Source organism: Ischnura elegans, chromosome 10 (assembly GCF_921293095.1).
Source record: "Ischnura elegans chromosome 10, ioIscEleg1.1, whole genome shotgun sequence".
NCBI classification, from domain to species: domain Eukaryota; kingdom Metazoa; phylum Arthropoda; class Insecta; order Odonata; family Coenagrionidae; genus Ischnura; species Ischnura elegans.
The window spans coordinates 71,768,119-71,781,208 of record NC_060255.1 but is presented as its reverse complement, the minus strand read 5'-3'; the positions used below and the strand labels follow the sequence as shown (position 1 = coordinate 71,781,208).

The following is a 13,090-nucleotide window of genomic DNA, read 5'->3' as shown; positions in this document are numbered from 1 at the left end:
TATTTCCCCTATTTACCAACTTATGTGTCCTCTTTTTCAACCTTAATGGCTGATTCTGATTTAACCCGAAGACTAGTACGGATAGGTGAGCTCACTCATGAATACCGAGAAACTGTGTTCCCCTCTAAATCTAGGGATTCGAGGCCAGTTCCTTTCCCTGGGTAACTCAGCACTATGAGGATTTTTAGGGGGTGTTTAAAAGCTTCTCGCGGGATTGGAACACTTTGATCAGCTGCCAAGTCATTTCCCTACCAAAGAATCCATATCCCATACAGTTTTGACCGCCTATATAAAATAATAATTTTAGGCATAATTTCGCTCTACTTTCCATTCATTTTTCTGCGACACCTAGCATATATTCAGAAGAGTATATGGTGCAACATTCCCTCCACAGATCGTCTCCAATATACTTCATTCTCCCTCCATTATCTGTGTATTCCGCCATTAGCATTCATTAGTAACGGGAAAAAGGTAACTGATATTCAAGCTTCAGTAATTATGCGAAAAATTCACGGAGAAAAATCATTCGCCTTGACCGAGACTTCCAGAGGGAAAAATGCCTCATCGGTAGTTTAACTGGCTAAGCATTCGGCCGGAAATCGAGGGGTCCGGGTTCGGACTCCGGTCAAGGCGAATGATTTTTTTCTCTGTGGATTTTTCACACAAACTGTGCATTGCGGGTGACTCACGTGAAGTTATCGCCGTGGCTATTCCCGGTATACTTATATTCTTCAGTAATTAATTTCCATCAAACATTTTAAGAATTATATAATCTGAGTAACAGCAAATAGGTATTTTTGTTTTCAGTATATCTCCAGTTTTGTTTTTCCCTGAAAACATGCCGATAATCCCCTCTATTTTGCTCACCACTAACAAATTTATCGTCTATAATTTTTAAATGGGAACTAAAAAGGTCACGCGCTTCAATTTGCAAACTCATGCTTACACGCAATCCGGTCTGCGAGATCATGAATGCAAAACAGGGGAAAATATTTCGTTTAAATCGAGCGGAAGGATTTTCCTAAGTGTCTCCGATAAATTGCGTGGACCAGTTGAAGAGATACTACCCAGTCAGGAGAAAATTAGTGCGCGAGACGAGGCTATGCACCTTTTGCAGATTAAAAATAAGTAGACATAGTCTCAAGTGGGAGGGGAGAGAGAAAAGGAGGGTTAAAAGAGGGAGCCAGGCTTTAAGGGTGACCACGTGCGCGGTGAGGGTATTGGCTTAGGGAGTTAGTCTCCTCGTCAAAGCAATCCAGGGGGTGCTAAAGGTTAAAGACGGAAACAGGAATAGGGAGAGAGACAGACAGAGGGAAATAAAGGGTTAAGGGAAAGAGAGAAAGATATTAAATGGACAGCGGAGAGAAAGTAATGGAAAAGTGGGAGATTTTGCGTGGGAGAGAGAAAGGGTAGGGTGTGGGTTTTTGGAAAAGTTTGGGGAAAGACTTTTAAGTAATGGGCGCGCCCTCTGGGTTGGGGCGAATGAAAAACGCGAGAGAATGTGGGTACACGGGTAGGACAGGAATGGATATTCCCTGTCCTGGGAAACGGTAAAAATCCGGAAGCAAGAAAGGCGTGGGAGAGGAATGGATACAAACATTGGTTTACTTCCCTTTTCCCTTTGCTACAGGGGATACTAAAGGAAGGGGAGAATGAAATAGGGGGATGTTTTTCCTTATGGTGACAACTCGCTGTGCGGTTTGCGGAGCCTAGAAGCTAACATTCAAAAGGCTATTTTCATTCGTTGATTAAATAGAAATCATAGTCGATGGTTTTGGCTGTCAACAAAACGATGTAGAATTTCGATGTAAATGAATTGCCGTAATTTTATTTTGATACCTAATAGAAAACTGCTTTCCCAAGCCGTTTTATGAGGAAAAAACAGTGCTGGAAAATAGCTTTTTTTAAGTAAAACTAAAAAATTAACATAAAACATGAAATTTATCGTGATAAAAACCATTTATCTAGACCGAAAAAAATTACTAATATCCTCACACAACTCTTCTCTCTGCACCTAAGTTATTTACACCTTCAACTTAACGAAGTATGGTTATGGTAGCATACCTGACCGGAAATCGAGAGATCCCCATTTTAATCCCGGCGTAAGCAAATGACTTTCTCATAGTGATTTCGTCCTTGATGTTTATTGAAATAAAAATTGGTTTACATTAATTGATGCTTGATTGATGAAGGCTATAAATAAATATAAGACTACAAACTATCCAACGGTAACCAAAAATGAGTCGCAACAAAAATATAATTTATTGTTAAAGTTTGTCTATAAAAGAGAAAACCAAAGCTGAATACGACTATTTGGGATAATATTACGATCACGAAGTGTGATCAATAAAAGGCAAAAATTGATCATCCAGTAAATATGTAGGTGAAGAGTTATTTATCGAAACATGGTGGCAAATCATCAAAACTTTGCACTTCAGATGAAGTTCAGCCATCAAAAGTAGACGGCTCCGAGCAAATGAAGCAAAACTCTTGTCACTGTGTAGTCGTCCTCATAGGAGTACCCTATCATCGAATTTCAGCTCATAAATGAGACATGTACTTATCTCACTTGGCGCCATGTTAATAGCACACCCAGTTTAATGATAATGAAAAATGATAAACCATTGCGTTCATGCCAGTTTCAAAACCTATTACGAGGCATTATTTACCGAGGCGATAAAATATTACGTTCGTGCGTATCATTATTGCAGTTACAACACTATATACTATCATTGTCATCATAATAACACCCAATATGCCCGTTATCTCCGAATGTTCACGCCGCACGTAATATTGCACTGTAAAATTTAGCGAAATTAACGTTTTGTCGCAACGAGTTGCAATAAATGGGTCTGTTTCGGGTATTGAGTATGAGAACAATATTTTCATGAAAAAATTTAGATGAATATCGATAGATACTTCTAGCGCTTCTTCAGCTGAGTCATTTAGAATAACCACTGAGTCAGTTAGAATTATGGCTTCACTTTACAGAGGCTTTTGAAGACAATAGATGCATTGATGATAGAAATTTATTATCAGCTAAAACGAAGATGAAGAGTTAGTTATCGAAAAGTCGTAGTTAATCATGAAAAATTTGCTCTTTAAATGAATATAATATAAATAAGAATATCAAATCCTCTCCACTAAGACTCGATGAAATGGGAACTACAGCTCATCGCAACGAGGTGCGGCCCTAAGATTCGAGGTATTTACCATTGGAAATCAAGATACTAACTATAACTCCTAGTTTGCATTGTACCCTCCACAATATTCTCTTTGGGAGTTGATACGGTGTAGCCAACGACTGAATTTTCCTACCACCAGAGCCATTGGTTTACTAATTCACAAAGATCGCCAATCGCTCATGCCAAGCAGATTATACCGCTAACAACGGAAATTGAGAATTGGGATTTTGCAATTTCTAATGCACTAGTAGTATATATATCGTTCGCTAATTCTCACAGCAATCTTCAAGTGGAATTCATGAATTCACGTAATTGGAATGTATTTCTTCAGCTAAAAATATTTTTCCACTCACGAAAATTCATTTTTGAACCAGAACTAAGAAGCTGGAAACACAAGCGCTCTCTTGGAAAAAATAGTGATGTTATCAGAAATCCGGAGGAAACAAAGGGGAAAAAGAATGATGCTTGGGTTGCACCGCAAACTTTATTTCTCCCTTCATGGACAGTGCTAAGAACTTCAATACTGCGCTACAGTTATATTAAAAGTTAGGCATTTGGTATTGAAAAATATTTACTTTCAGAATCATGTATTTGAAAATGGTAGTAAACAACCCTTGAATAGCAGGGAAGATTTCTCGGCCCTCACACTGGGTAAGGTCCTCCATATAGCCTTCTGACGTTTCCACGTTTGTGCAGCTCACCCATGGTCCTCGGGTATTCAGGCATCCAACATTGGATGTACAAGCACATGGAAACGTCGGAAGCAGAAATGGAGGACCATACTCGGTGAGAGACACGAGTAATCTTCAATGTCATTGTTCATGAAGATTCTTCATACGTGACCCTTGAATATATAAGATGCCGCAAGATATTTAGCTGAATATCAAAGAATGATAATCGAAATTTTATCGTTCCGCATTTCGCGTTAGGGTAAAAGGTGTCCTCTCCCTTCCTTTCTGATGGTCCAGGCGTTTCCTCCACTGTTTGCTAGCGCCCTCTTCACGGGGAAGACTTCCATTTTTATCACCCGAAAACTTCGTTTTTTTTCGTCCCTTTCCCTTTTCTCCTCTTGCCTCGTTTTATCTCTCTACCACTAACATTCACTTTTCATTCCTACACACTGGAGGAAGATTTGACCACCGCGATAAACTCAGGGAAAGTAATGTCTGGAAGCGGTCTGTCGCACAGAGGAAATGGCTCGTAGAGCTACCTCGGTATGCTATCCAGTATTGCTGACAGTGACAAAGACAAAACGACGTTAAAAGTAACGGAAAACGGAAAAAAGTTAAAAGTAGACGAAGGACATAAGCAAGCAACTTTTGAATAACATCCTTGTTTTCTACTGAAACCCCAGCCCAAAAATGCTACCAAACTGAAAATGTTCGAAGAAAAGACAATCCTTATGCCAATTATATTTTGAAAACTTTAACACCACTGCCACTGGTTTACGATTGACTGGAAAACCATTCACGGGGAGGGGAATGAGCATTAACCCAGGAAGGGTACAAATAAAGAGTTCGATTCCTGAACAGCGATTGATGTTGACGTCAGGCTGCAGGGGTATCGCGTGTATTTAAAAAATTCCCAATGAAATATAACCTATTTGTAATAAATGCCCAGCATTTATTGAAAAATGCAAATCCATAATTTGCGTATGCAAAATTATGCGTAAAAAATCATGGTATGGATTATAACCATTAATCCTCAATATAGGTATAAAAATTTCTTCTACAACAAAATAATTAAATAATGTAGTAGTAAGTGTAATATATCAATGAACAATATTTTTGTGCAGTAATTGCACATATTTTTAAACATTTGGCTCTCTAGGAATGTTTTCAATAGTTATACGATTGTATATAAATGAGGCAGCTTAGAAGATTGGGAAATATTATAGCAGGTGAAGCAGAGCAGAACTTTCGAGAAGGGTAAAAACAAATTAGCATAATATTTCATCGGCACAGCGTGAAAATATGTCTTATGGGAATTATTAGAAAGTTTAACCCCGATAGTGACGAACATACTCCAAGAGAAACTCAATAATGAAAGCCATAATGCACAGTACAAAAATATGTACCCCCTACATAAAATTTATCCAATTATCCATGATTCATTTCGCTTCTAATCAATTTCAATTAAACTAAACTTTGATCATTTATACCCTTGTGGTAATAGTTTTAGCATGCATTTAAGTGCATCATAATGACTCCTTAGCAATCAGTACCGATCAGTACCCTTAGAATACGAGCATTTTTTTCCAACGTTTACTTTATCACACCGAAAAATCTAGAGAAAAGAGAGCGTTTCAAATATTGCTTTTAGCGTTCCAGCTGGTGTTTCGAGAACTACTTGAAAAAAGGTCAAACCCCTCGTAATTTGGTATGGCTGACAGTGATGTTATTCCTTTTGTCTTCAGTTATGAATTTTTCCTTTATCTTCTTCCTGTGAAATAATTATGTATCCTTCTTGTATCTTACGGAAGAAGTCTAAAAGGATACGCGATATGCATAACCGTTGCGTTTCAGCGCTCAGACTAAAAATAGAAGTCTGCCAATATTGATAGAATGCCATTAGACCCAGCTCAATGTTAATTTCGCACATTTTACTGTAATTTACACACGAAAAAAGCCATAGGCTATGTAGATATTACTTTTTTTACGATGTCTCAACAGAGAGCAACAGATTTTGGGTTTGTGCTATTATTTATTTAATCCGAAGATTCTGGCCCAGGCCATTTTTGACCCCGGACTTATAGGAGGCATAGCCGGCGTTTAGGTTTCATAGGAAGCAGACGAACAGAATTTTATAAAAACCCAAATCCTGAGCGGCAAAAACCGTGCTCAGGCAGGACTCGAACCTGCGACCCCTGGATTATAAGGCGAAGAATTGACCTTACAGCAAACGGGGCCGAAAAATTGTATAATATGCAAGCTTTCTCAACCCAGCCTTTCTCGAGATGCCCATTTGGCCCTAAACCTCATGTTTTTCATCGAAAACCTATGTTCTCTCTGGAAAAAATAGCTGGAAATCGATACATCTCGAATCCTATCGTGTGAACGCTAGCATGATACTGCTGTGTCGTATGTACGAGCGATTTGGCAGAGGCGTTGCTAACGCAACCAAAAAATGTCAAGGTTTTCCTTGCCCTGCCCAAGCATTTTGCATCCAGAGCTCTTTCACCATGGAAGAAAGATGCCTGTTCTCGTGCTAGGCTATTAGTGCTGCTGACTGGCGACGAAATATATGGGCTAAGTTAGAAAGGACGTTCTTGTACCATGAGCCGTTCCAGAATGGGAAAACACGTGATATCAGGAATGACTTCCTCCTCGAATAGCAAAGTTTAAAGCAAGCCTTTTCGTCGTCCCACAAATTTTGAATCCGACCAACGTAAAAGTTTGACATATTTTAGGGCCCATTATTATAGTTACGATAGAATTTGACTCATTACTATTGGTAACTTTGCTTCAGTTTTGCTTTGTGTATAGCTAGTGTGTAATGGTTTAATTATATGGCACGATTAAAATGAAATTCATGTTCAACAAACGAGTCTAAATCCTACAATTATTTTAATTCTACAATAAAAGAAAGACAACACACGGCCTTAATTCGGTTAGAGATCGGGCCAAGATATGAACCTCTTTCCCCGGTTGATTTGAATAAGTGAAGACAAGGGATGATTGATATATGAAGTACATTTTAATATTCATGGAAAGCGAATATCATTTGTTCTCATCACACGCTGATAAAATTATTTCGGTTTGAATTTAAAACCATCTTAGCCATTGCCTCTGCTTTGCGGTATTATCTTAATTAATGTTTCTCTGACGGAATAAAACAGAAAATCCGTATTCACCTTCTTCATTTTAGAAGCATTAAATGTTTAGCATAGCGCTTTGCGACGAGTTTCATTACCATATACCTAACTCCTTCGCTTTGTATTCAAAGCGAAAGCCGAAAAGAAAAGCATGATGAACTATTACATCTTTACTTAATTATGTAAACGTGAGAAAATCTTGAATGCCTCAAGGAATTCTCATTCGCAATGCAAATAAGTTGACATTTTCCTAGCTTAAATATAATACAGTCCTGATCCTGGCGTTAAATACCATCGTGTGATAAAATCATATTCAGATTTTTCCGCATTGCGTAAAGAAGCAATTTAGAATACAAACAAGAAAAGTGAAGGAAAGAGGTTTATTTCTATGAAATGAAAACATTTCTAGTATAGAGTAAAACTTAATTGGATTATGCCTAGCACTAATGATTTACGATAATAATTGTGCTTATATCTCGAATTGTAATCGTGTCCTACCACTGTAATTGAAGCTGAGAAATTCCGTATGAATGATAATAGAAACCTCCAAATCAATCCCTTCGTTGGTTAATTTTTTTGTTCTCGAAAGAGATGTGGGAAAAACTAAATGTGAAAATAGGGAGGAAATGTAAATGCCGGCAATAAATAAAGTATCGATACCTTTAATTTATTACGCCTTTTCGTATCTTAATACATCTAATGTGAATATTCTAATATATTTCAAGTAAAATTATTTCCTACAAAGTTGAATTAATTGAGAAAATAATGGAGCCACTGGATTTTTAAACCATAATCAGTCGACGGCAATTACTTAAAATATATTCATTAAAAAATAAAACAAACTATAGTAGCCATAATAAACCGATAAGAGTCCTCCATAGATTGAATATCTATCTGCAAAAAGAATTTCCCACAAATATATACTCCGGAATACGTATTCAGCATGTGACAAATTCCTGTCAATTATAACCATATTTTTTATAATACCTCCAGCATGTTATTTAAGACGCAATTATTAAAAGTGAAGGGATTTCTTGTTTTACTATATTCTTCATATGAAGATATTATCAAATTATATTTATCAAATGTTTGTACCCATGCCATATTGTTTTTTTTAATTCGCACCATCAACGATGCGATGCACCACCCCAATAACCTGTAGATGGCTCTTGGAAAAGCATGCACTTTTCTAACTGCAACCGTTATCCCTCAGAGTACTAGATATCATTTCTACGTAGATGCTATCATTCTGCGTAGTTGATATGAGAGGCTTTTTTACGTCCATATAAAGTCCCAGTTACAAATGCTTTTTTTATTTTTGGTGTTTATTTGTCATTTTTCCAATAATGTTGTATTTGCGGCATATTATTGAATGTAGAGCATTAAAATGCAATACGTAGTTTTTTGCCCTTTTAGGCCAAAAAATATTTACTTGCTGAGTTTTTAGACCACGGAATAGTATTAAATCAAAGACTTTACTATTTGAGATGATGAAAGCTCACAATCCTGTTCTTCAAAAATCCGTTGCAACGGTTATGGCTGAAGAACAAAATACCTGGGTATATTATTCGTACGCATCCTGAAAATTGATAAAGGCTCTGGAATCACAAAGTAATAAGTGCAAATATAGGAGTAAAATAAACCTTCGTCAGGTTACCTTCTCAGAGTTAATTTTTAGTACATTAAAAGTTTATCTGTAAAATAGTACCTTGTTAGAAAACCTATGCAATGCATTAACTGTATAAAATTACCTGTTGTTTCGGTTTTTATTCTATGATAAATACGCCATATGCTATAACATAATAATTACTAATATGCAGCGAGGTTTCCTGGCCAATTGAGTCATAGACTTATTCATTCACTCAACAGCACACAGCCTAAGCTAATAAGGAAACAGTAGTGAAATTTGTGCCTTAAAGTAGAAATGAGGGATCATTCTTACAAGAAATAATATTTGAGTTAACAATGTCAATGTTATAACTGTATTAAGCTATGATTCTTTAAGTACTAACTTCACACGAGATAACGTAAAAAAATGAGTTGATCTCTTCGGTTTTTGCATTTACTCTACGTAGAATTTCACCTACCTACCTCCCGCATCAGTTGGGAACAGTGTGTCCCCAGCCACAACCCCGAGTGGTTGATCGCAAGGTATCACGTGGCTGTAACCATGGATACCCAGCTCACCCCCCATCGGGACCCCTTCGGCTTTCCATTACGCGCTTCCATCACTTCATCCTCTCAGAAAGGTCTTACCCCACCTGCAATCCTTTTTTTATTATTATTTCCACCCACTCTTATACCTATTCCCAATCTTCATCCACACCACCTCTGCCCTCAGACTGACTGACAATCCACCCTCGTAGCAATCCATTTCTTATCCCTTCAAACCGGTCATTTACCACGCCAACCCTATCTCCCGTCCCCACTACGCCTGCTATAACACAAAACCACCACGTCCAATTCTTTTCCATTTCCACCACTCCAATTTTACAGTCGAACACTGGCCACATCCTAGACTGAATGCTACCTAAGCATAGGGTCTGCGCCACCCAGTAGATTTCCTACTTCTCTTTCTCTAGCCCTTGGTATTATCGCTAACCACCCACGATACCGAAAGAAAATGGGCATACTGTATCCAAATTTCGCGAAGTACATGGAGTCAGTCAGAGTCAGCGCATTTTACCGCAAAAATGGGCATAGCGGATGAGAATCACGCAAATTATAATGGAGCTTACAAGTAAATCGTATTAGATAAGATTTTAAGAAGAAGTCGGGTAGTTAGGCTCCCGAAGGACTTAGATCTAAGGGTCCATTTGCCGCTGATTGATCCCCTATACAGGCCTATGTCCTTTGTGAAGGCTAAGAGGTCCACAATGGAAAGATCTATTGCTATCTTGGACTATACATAAGGTCTACATAATATCTTTATCGAGTCCTCATGATTAAAGAGCACTTGCATACTAAATGGGTTGTCGTTTCTTCTCACATCTCGCACCTTGTATACTTATCCGAGCCTATTACCCCCAGTAGACGAAAATGTCTTTTTACGTGATAGTGCCCAGTATGCTGGCCTACTACCGTTCGGAGTTGAACTCTTAAGGAGAAGTCTTAATAAATCATATAGTGCATTTGGAGCGCAAAAAATGTATTCTAACCGCTCTTTGAGATTCAGGTATTGAAAACGCTGACACGAACGCATATAATCAGCAAAATTCCACGTGAAAACTATTACTCGCAAATTGCTTAAACCTCGTGAGCTAAGAAATGGCTGATAATTCTGCGGTCTTTTAAAAATGCGTCATCTACTCCGGATCTTTGACCATCACTGCCCTCAGGCTGACTGACTATTCCCGCTCGTACCAATCCTTTTCTTATCCCAACCACCCTGCCATTTGCCACGCCAACCCCGTCTCCCGTCCTCACCTCATTCTTCCATAACGCAAAACCAATTTCAGTCCAATTTCTTTTCTATCCCACCGCTCCAATTTCAAAGTCGCACTTTGGCCACTTCCTAGACTGAATGTTACCTAAGCATGGAGTCTGCGCCATCCAGTAGCTTTCCAACAGCCCTCAGTATCTAAAATCAATGGTTAACGAGTCCACTTTGTGGAATAGCGTCATGATATAATAAAAAATAAACGCAATATTCCAAGAGGTAACAGCAAAAGGACCAGATACTATCGTGTAAGCTCTTGACAATGAACTGAAAAAGCTGAAATCGGTAGTTATTAATGAACGCTGTGTTGAATATATCAACGTTTATTTCTGAATACATCTCTCTCTCACTCTAACCCTTTGTACTCTCGCTGAGCGGCTACGATACCGGCAGTGCATTATACCGCAAAAAATGTGCATACTGGATCCTAATTTTGCAAACTTAAATGGAGCTAACAAAAGCATCGTATACTACATTTGGAGCGAAAAAAACTACTCTGATCGCTTTTTGAAATTCAGGAATTTCAAAAATTGCAATGATCCTTCCAACATATATCTCGCCATCCCCCAGACTTTGGTGAACTTGCTTAACTCCCATGCTTCTGATGGTATCAAACTGCAGAAAATAATGTGCATGTGCAATTCCGATTCCGCGAATGTTATTGGAACTTGCGGATGCCTCGTATGCTAAATTTTGAACGAATAAATGTACACATCATAAAAAATTTCACGGTGCGTAATATAGAACGTTGTCACCATTCATTTTCAATAGATATATAAATGTAACCTTCGAGAAAGATGATTCTAACGCTTATTATCAGCGACAAGGATTTTCTCACATGAAAACACTCACCAGAAAATCACTAAATATCTCGTAGGCAAAGATTCTAACACTTCTGCAATCCTTTAAAAATACGTCATATATTCCCGAGCTTTGACCACCTTAGCTCTCCCCTTATAAAGACCCACAATCCCCCGCGTAACAGTCCATTTATAATCCCCACCGCCTCGCTATTTGCCACGTCACGGTCATGATCCTTCCCACCACCCCTGCTATAACACCAATCCACCATGACCAATTACTTTTCATTCCATTCCTTCTCCAAGCTCACATCTGCGCACTAAAACTTGGCAGTGTGCTATATTGAATATTACCAAATCAACAGATACACTTCATCCAAAATTTTTGTAACATCTATCTCGCCATTTTCCAGAACTTGATAAACTCAAAAATCTCCCACGCGACTGGCGGCTTATTATGCAGGAAAAATAGGCAATTTTTAAATGCAATATTCATTCGAGCTTTCCGAATTTTAGGGGAACTTACGGATACCTTGTTTGCTAAATTTGGAATATATAATAGTACTCATCATCTTGAAAATTTCACGGTGAGTAATATACACTGTTTTCAACATTTACCTGCAGGGCATATGTAAAATGCTACCTTTGAGGAAACGTTGCACTGAAATTTACTTGGTTGAAATAGTTTTAAATTAACCTTTTACACCAATCTGATTAAATTGTCTATTTTCCTATGGGTTCAAACAGTAAGAGACCCAATTTTTCCGATTTCCATTCTGCTGCGTACTTATCAAGTTATTTGCGCAGATAACTTGATGACGCCATGTACCATTGGCGAGCGCTTCACTGATTCTCCACTAATCTGCGGCCTCGCGTGGCTCGTCGTTGCTAACGCTCTTGTGAAATATTTTTTTTTTCAGCGAGCACTATACTCGTTACGAGTTTTTAAGCCGAAACTTCTCAACTCAAACGTCATCAACTCATAAAAAGTGGGTGGAAATTTTAACATTTTTTCATTTGAAAATCATGAGAGAATAACAGAATTAGGAATTTATTCTTCGTTTTAACTTATATTTACCTTCTAACTGCCAACATTTATTTTGAGTGACTACGTCTTCGGGTATGATTGAATGACCCCAAGTGTACTAAGAAAAAGTGGAAAATTTAAGATGACAAAAAATATGAGGATTTAAAAAATAAATTCGTTCCGAAAAAACCGGTAAAGTTGGATTGATGCGTGCCTCTACCGGTTCATCGTTAATCCACCTTATCCGGCAGTAGTGTGTGCTTCCAGCTCGAAGCAAATATACAATTTCTCTCAAGTCGTTCCCTTTGCCATCCTTTTCTACATTCCCATTCGATCTTTCTTACGCGCGTCGAGTAGCCAAAGGGCTTCCTTTTTTGGGACCGTTCAATATGAAGACGAGCCTACCAGACCGGGTTGAATCCTCAGAGGTAGGAATGAAAGGGGAAGGACGCGGCACGGCTTAAGGTAAAAGGATACGGAATGAAATGCAGAATGCGCATCAGAGAGGAAAGAGAGGAGGCTACATGACACGCAAGAGAGGAAAAGATATGAATACGTCCGAGGAGGAGAGGAGGATGCTGAATGAAATCCTGAAACCTGGCCCTGGCACCAATATCAGTAAATAAATTGTACCTAACAATAATTTTCGGTGGATAGTCTGCCTTAAGGAAGTATTTTTTGGTTTAATACTCACATTATCAATTGAAATATGAACAAAATAGGTCCCTGATTCATAATTCATACTCCATATGTTGCGCATTTTTCTGGACGTGAATCTTTGAAATGATCTTTAGGATCATGACGCCTTTGCATGAATCATAAATA

The 13,090-nt window shown here is 38.2% G+C and overlaps 1 protein-coding gene across 1 annotated transcript in view; it reads left to right on the top strand.

Annotated features, from left to right (window-relative positions):
* Positions 1-13,090, top strand: part of LOC124166453 — a 779,139-nt gene that overhangs the window by 258,153 nt on the left and 507,896 nt on the right. The gene's annotated exons all lie outside the window — the stretch shown is intronic.